Genomic DNA, 7,597 nt, shown 5'->3' with positions numbered 1-7,597 from the left:
CAGGACAAGGCCCAGACCTGGGCAGGTTTAACTGTGCAAAACCTTACCTTAACAACAGGTACCACTGTGAGCACTTTGCACATGCCAGGAACTATGTGAAGCTCTTTATTTGTATTATGTCATTTGAAAGGATTGAGTGACTTAATTTATATAACGTGGTTACCACAGTGCCTGACACAGAGTGACCACTGAACAAATGTTAGCAATAAAAGTGACATATTACTGATATTTAGGGGACATTTCTTATGCCAGACAGTGTGCCAAGCATGGTCCATGCATTGTCTCACTTCTCACAACAGCCCTGGGAGGAGGGTATTCCTATATGTCCCCATTTCACAGATGAAGACACCGAGTCTCAGCTGGGCTAAGTGATCACCCCAGAAGTAGTGGACTTGGGCTTCCAGCCCAGATGCATCCGCTCTGGCAGCCAGGTTCTCCAAGTCTCTGGTACAGCAGAGTGCCACGTAGCCCCCAGAGCTCATTTGGGAAGAAAATAGGACAGGTTCCCTCAGAGCAGAGCCTATGAAATATCCAGGGGAAAAACATGGTACTGGGAGGCTTCCTTTTCTGTCCCATTTAGTCTAATATCACATTTTGCATACCATCCTGCAAGGGACACAGTCCCAGGGAGTAGTGTAGACTGGCTCCTCTTGGTCCTCAATCCTCTTGACTTCTTTTATGTGCCGAGTTGTTATGCCTTCCTTCTGGGCCAGCATCATAGGTGTAATTTGGAGTCAGTCCCCTCCTTCATGCAGCTGGGTAAACTGAGGCTCGGGTATAGCGATTCACACTAAGAATAGATACACAGGGGTCAGTCCATCAGCTGGTGTGGACCCCATTCTGCTGGCTGCATACCAAATGACAGTGGCGTGGTGCCAGGGAAGGAGCGCGGAGTTAGCAGTTGGACCCTCAGAAGCCCCAGCTCTGCCAGGTGCTAGCTCTGTGACATTTTAAACAAGCCTCTCTGAGCATCATTTCCTCACCTACGAAACAAGGTTAAGACCTCCTTCCTCACAGGGCTGTGTCAGAATCAAATGGATGGCATGTGTCCCCAGTTTGGGGGGCTGTAAAATGTTCTACAATTGCGGCCTCGTAGCAGTTAGCTCAGAGAAGTTTCATTCGGCCTTGAAGTACATAGCCTTTCTGTTTCTGTTGGATTGCACTGTGCTCAGGGTTCTTCCTGCATCCCAACAATAATCAGGCTCATTCTAACTCACTATGTCAATCAAGAGCAATGCTGTCTCAGAACAATCAGTCCTGCACCACAGAGGCTGAGTTCCCGGTTAGCCAGTATTCGCTGAGCTCTGACTGAAATCATCCCCACCGAGCTCCTTTACGTTTTCCTTTTAAAGATATTTTCCCTTCAACTGAAGTCACAGGCATTAAATGATGAAGCCAGAAGGTTGTCTGTAGAGTTTCTTCCAGGGAAGAAAGGGGCTCTGCCATCTCCTACCTTTTTAAACAAAACCTGCCATGATTTTCTCTGCCAAGATATACCTTAGGATGGGGTAAGGTGCTTCTGAGACCCCGTGAGCCCTGTGATAGCTGAAGAAAGAAGTGAAAGAAGGAAGCAGGGGTGAGACAACCACCATGGTTCAGGGGCTGGTCCCCTGGTTTCCAGAAAGCCTGCTTAGCAGCTCATCCGCAACAGACCACCTCCTGGGGACGGAACTGGAAAGGGCTGAGAGAGAGGAGATGTGGGTGGCGCTCACAGACCTTTTACAGGCTTTTGAAATGTATTAATTTAGGAAAAAATATTCACTATGTCATCTTAAAGGGCACAAAACTCCACACAGAGGAACATAAAAGGTTTGAAAATCATTGGTAATGTGTCCCCTTTAAGCTTGTAGACGACTTGTGTCTACCCTGACTGCCCCTATTGGAAGTTCCCACAGTCTCAGAGATGGATAATGTAGAAGTTGGAGAATGCCTGTGTTTTCTGCTTGCTTTAATTTACGGATTTGCCCAGTGAAGCAGTGATTGAATTTCATTTCTAGGATAAAATACTGGATCTCCGGGGAAGCCAGGCCTCAAGCAAGAGATTTTCACTTCCCCTTAGCCTATGAGGACTGGCCTGATTCTTAGGGAAAATTTGAATAACATGCCAGTCTGCAGGGATCCATGAGTCCCTCCATGACAATCCACCTACTTCTCCAATCTCCTCTCACTTCCCCCACTCACGTCAGAGGGACCTGCACCCCATGTCCACCTGCCCAGGCTCTGGCTTTTAGCTCCTGCCCGCAAAAGGGACTCTCCTCCCGCACACAACTCAGCTTACCCAAGCCTCGCCCATCACAGTCCTGCCTTGCTGCCAAGTTAGAAGTGATGCCTGAACTCCCAGAATAAACAGTAATAACAAAAACTTGCATTTCTTGAGCTGAGTGCCAGGTCCTCCTCTAACAGCCCCATCATGTACATATTACTATGGTTTATTCCCATCTCACAGATGAGAAAACTAGTACAGAGAGAGGTTATGCAAATCGCCCAAGATCACACAGTTGGTAAGCGGAGGAGCCAAGAGTTGAACTCAGAGTCTGGTTCTAAGCCCATGGCCTGCCACCTCTCCCAAGAGCAAAGCTTTCATACCACAGACCGCTCCCCACCTTGCACTATTAGAATTACTATGCACTTGTTTTGTAGCCTTTACAGGATTATAGCTCAGTGGGCAAAGACAATGCACGATTCTTCATACCCCCAACAGCACTGAGCTCTCAGAAAGAATGAATGAATGAGAAAATGTACATCAGACTAGAAAGTTAAGGCAACTTTTATAAACATTAAAAGGATGTCATGTCAATAAAGATTTATTAAGCACCAACCATATGGCCCACATTCTGATGGGCTGTGGGTCCCAGAGATGAAGCCAGAGTCCACTGGACCCTCAAATGTTCAGCGAATTCCCACCTTCCTTCTATAAGACCCAGTTATCTGTTGAACACTGATTTCCAGTCTCTTAGCAGCTTCTCTGTTCATTATTGCCTGGCAAACAGTGTGATTTATGCACGAGACACACACATTAAGACGCAATGTAGTCTCACAACTACTATATTGGATTGAATGGCAATCCACTGATAGTTCAAGCTCTGCAGAAAAAAAGTCAGCCTGAAAATAATCAATTCAATGGTACTTTACAGCATTGCCAGAAACAACTGTACAAACAGTAGGAAAGGTGATGTCATGTCTGTCATTTATTAACACATGGAGTTTTGGTGTTCTGTACTGAGATGAAGGCCACTGAAATGTGAAGCTAATTTGTCCAAACAGAATTTCTAATAAATACCTTTGATTGTTCCTTTGTCTCTATCCTTTACCAACGACAGGCAATTAGCAGCGTTTGCAATATTACAAGCAAATGAAATTGGGTCTCTGCCCAGCCTGCCTACAAAAGACTTCTACAGCAATAAAAATAATCAGTTGGATTCTTCATTTTCTGCTGGGCCCATGTGACTTCCTTAATAATGTCAATGCAGATTGTAATTTGCAGGAAGAAATAAACACCACTTGCATGAGGCATGAAATTTCAGACCACAGGAATGTCATCTTTTCTTACAGATTGTTTTGTTATAAGGGTATGCAGCTTGGACAACTAGAATAGACGTCAGGTCTGGTGCCTAAATTATCTTTCATAAACTGACCTATATTTTATCTACCAAATGGGTTTTGTGCATTTTTCCTTCTGTACCTTTGCTTTCTGGCAGTTAGCAAGGGAAAGAACCACAATTAGGATCAGAAAACCAATATTAAACTCCCAGGTTGGCCACTCACTAGCTAGGTGACCTTGGGCAAGTCATTTAACCTCCCTGGGCCTCAGTTTGCTTCTCTGTAAAATGACGCATACAAGTATGAAAGTGCTTAGAAGCTAAGTTCCCCAGGCACCTAGGACAGGCCTGCCCCACCATAGGCACATAGGCCTTGTTGCTTGAGCAAATGGATAAATGTCATGCACGGTATCTAGCATGTGGTCGGCACCAAGTAACTTGTTGCTTAATAATTAAGAATCCGAGGCTTCCCTGGTGGCGCAGTGGTTAAGAGTCCGCCTGCCGATGCAGGGGACACGGGTTCGTGCCCTGGTCCGGGAAGATCCCATGTGCCGCGGAGCGGCTGGGCCCGTGAGCCATGGCCGCTGAGCCTGCGCATCCGGAGCCTGTGCTCTGCAACGGGAGAGGCCACAACAGTGAGAGGCCCGCGTAATGCAAAAAAAAAAAAAAAAAAAAAAAAAAGAATCCGTTTCCCACCTCTAATACCCACCTTCTTCCTCTTGGCCCAGCAAAATCTTACTCATTCTTCAAGGTTAGCATCAAATTCTGCTTCCTCTAAGAGGCCTTCCCAAGATCACACCAGCCAAAAGTGACCTAACTTCCCCCAAACTCCAAAGACATTTATTGTCCATACGCCTCACTTAGAACCTGGGCTTTCAGCCTTGTACTGTTGCTCCTCTTCTCATAAGGGATTTCTTAGCTGCCCAATTAGATCACATACTTCTTGGGGGCACGTCCAGAGTCTTTGACTCCTGGTGATCCCTCCAGTTTCTAGTAAAGTACGTGGCACACAATTGATGTTCCATAAGTATCCACAGACTGACTGAGGGGGAAAAGCCCAGTCCCCGTGGAGAGGGGCAAATGCCCATGGAGTTTCTCGGTTTTGCCCCTGCCGTGGAGAGGCCACAGCACCAGTCCTTACAGCCCTCACACTGTGTCTCTGAAGCTTTCTCTTCCATAGAAAGTTTGCTCCTCTTTGCAAAAACCCTCCCCATATGTGAAGAACCAACATCCTCATGCCTTGTAGTGGAAGTATATTGTATGACCTCTTCAGGAGACAATACGACAACATCTCTCAAATTTTAAGCTGCACATACCATTTTTTAAAAATCAAAGACACACAAATATCCTTTGATCCAGCAACTGCACCTCTAAATGTGTATCTTATAGATTGACCTGCACATGTGTGGAAAGATATATTAAGAATATTCACTGTTAGGTTATTTACAGGAGCAAAAGACTGGAGACAATTTAAATGTCTATTAACAGGGAACTGGATAAATAAATCTTGGTACATCCACACAGAAGAAACACCCGGTGGCCATTAAAATGAAGTAGACCTGTATGTACATATGTGGAATATTAAGTGAAAAAACTAGATGCCACCCAGTATGTATAGCCTAATCTTACTTATGTAAAAAGAGGACATGTGTACATGTGTGCCTGTATGTGCATAAAGTGTCTTCAGAACAATAGCAACGGCTGACTGGGGCCAGGGATACGGGGGGCAGCCAGAAAACCTGGGGTCAGAAGCAGGAGAACGCTTGTCACTGTGTTCCCTATTCCATTTGTACAGACTAAATTCTTTAGCAAGTGAATGCATTATATTTCTCTTCTTTTCCTTTTTTTAATTTAAATTATATTTACTTTTAATAATATTTACATTCACATGTACAAAATTATAAAAGTTACAAAATAGTATAAGGTAAAAAATGTTCCTCCTGTCCTAGCCCCCAGCCTCCTGACTTCTGCCCCAGAGGCAACTAATGGGAGCCCTTTCTTTGTCCCTTTTTAGAGGTAGTCCATGCACTGCAGGTATTCTCTTTAAAAATAATCATAATAAAATGAACAGGGGAAAAGCTTCCACTGACCTCATCTTCTCTCTCCAGCTAAGGCTCTATCCCTCTCTTCTCCACATAGCCAACTCAACTTTTGGACAGCGCCATCGATTTGTATGGAGTCTACTTGTATGAGAAGAACTTCCTCAGGCTTTGGAGTCAGGCAGACCCAGGTCTTCAATAGTTACCTAACCTCTCTGGGCTTCATTGCTTCATCTGTAAAATGGAGAAGTAAAAACTACCTCTTAGGTTGTAAGGGTGCAACTGCTTCATGAAAAGCAGACGGGTCGCTTAGCAGGTGTGTGGAGCTGCTGCGGTCACTAGAGCTCTAGGCATCAACCCCTCCTTGGGCCCATGCACACTAAGCAGTGTCCCTAGGGGCAGCAGGAGACTATAATACAATGGTTGTCCACTCCAACTGCCAAGTACATCCTGTGTCTCCGAGGCAACGTTCTGGGGTAAACAACTACAGCAAGTTAGAAATTTTGTGGTGCGATGTTACACTAATGATCAACATCAGTTTCTCACCTTGGGTTTGGGGACTTTTGAAAGGGTTCATGGTTAGAAGTCAGGAAACCTATTTTTGAGACCTGACTCTACTACAAACTGGTCTTCCTTGAACAATTAACTTCTCATCCCTAGCCTTGCACAGATTGGGTGGATGATTTCTCAGACTCTGGCCAGCCTTATAATCTCACGTAGGGGATGTTATTAGGGGAGCCCTTCACTCAGGGAGAGGATGGCTGAGGCGGGATCTGTAGGTGGTGAGTGTGATTTCCAACCTCAACTATGATGTCCCTACTTACAAAATGATGTTGATATACAACAAGCATTTACTAAATTCTTCCAAGCTAACTAACTAAATGAGTTCTTCAAAAACGGAGTAAATCTTTGTAAATATTTTAAATTAACTTTAATTCATTTTTATCATTACTTACTGAAATGAAATGCAAATCATGTGAACTACTCAGAGTATCTCACACCCCTTTTGTCAAATGCCAGGTTACTAAAGATTAAGAAGTGACCATGTGTAACAGCCCAGTACAATAGCAGTTAGGGAGAGCTAATCTAAAACTCCTTCCAACTCTAGGGGCTCTGAATTGATATCTGGCAAATAAGCAATTGACACACTGTGATTTAGTGACTCCGATGATCCTGAAGATAGAAGGGGGTTTTGCACCTGGCAGAAGTTTCCCAGGAACACACACACACACACACACACACACACACACACACACACACACACACACACACACACACACGCTCTCTCGCGCTCTCTCTCGCGCTCTCTCTCTCTCTCTCCTCTCTCTCTCCTCTCTCTCTCCCTCACTCACACATAGGGACACAGTGGGGGTGGGAGGGGAGCTTGTGTCCCTCAGCCATGCCTCTCTCATTGCTGTATCACCATTCAGCATGCAGATTTCATTCCCCAAAATAAATCACAGATATAAAGTAGAAAGATGGTTTTCCATCTATTCTTTAAGTAAATTTGGGGAGTTAAAGAGCACAGCTGTCTCCAATAATACCATGCTCATTGGGTAAAAATATCTCTTAGCAAGTTGTCCTAAATCAATTTTTTTTTAATGAGTTCTCTTTTTTTTCCTACTTAGTACTGGTAATTTAAAGCTCAGCAAAACGTGCTATTGAAGCAAGGAAACTGAGTATTTTCTAATTTATTCTCTGGGACATTTATCTGTTAATCAAACATCCTAATTCCCTCCATACTTAAAAAAGGGCATTTTAAAGTGACATTCCCAGCCATTTCAGATCACTCCTTGAGTTTTATTGTCTGTTTTTTAAAATTTATGCCCAGCATGGGCTCTGTTCTTGAGGACTGAGCTGTATGAGAAAATTTCTATGGAAATTTTGGGTGGATCTCCAGTGGTGGTGAGCCTACCCAAGAGGGTAGGCCAGTAAACCCGGGAGGATCAACCCCTCGGACCCTGTCTTTTGGCGTGTCACGCTAATGGGCATGGGCAGAGTTAAGCGTGCAGGCCTGCC

The 7,597-nt window shown here is 44.6% G+C and overlaps 1 protein-coding gene across 1 annotated transcript in view; it reads left to right on the top strand.

Annotated features, from left to right (window-relative positions):
* Window positions 1-7,597, top strand: part of LIPC (lipase C, hepatic type) — a 161,091-nt gene that overhangs the window by 56,092 nt on the left and 97,402 nt on the right. The gene's annotated exons all lie outside the window — the stretch shown is intronic.

This window comes from Orcinus orca, chromosome 2 (genome assembly GCF_937001465.1).
Source record: "Orcinus orca chromosome 2, mOrcOrc1.1, whole genome shotgun sequence".
NCBI lineage: Eukaryota > Metazoa > Chordata > Mammalia > Artiodactyla > Delphinidae > Orcinus > Orcinus orca.
This window is presented reverse-complemented; position numbering and strand designations above follow the sequence as displayed.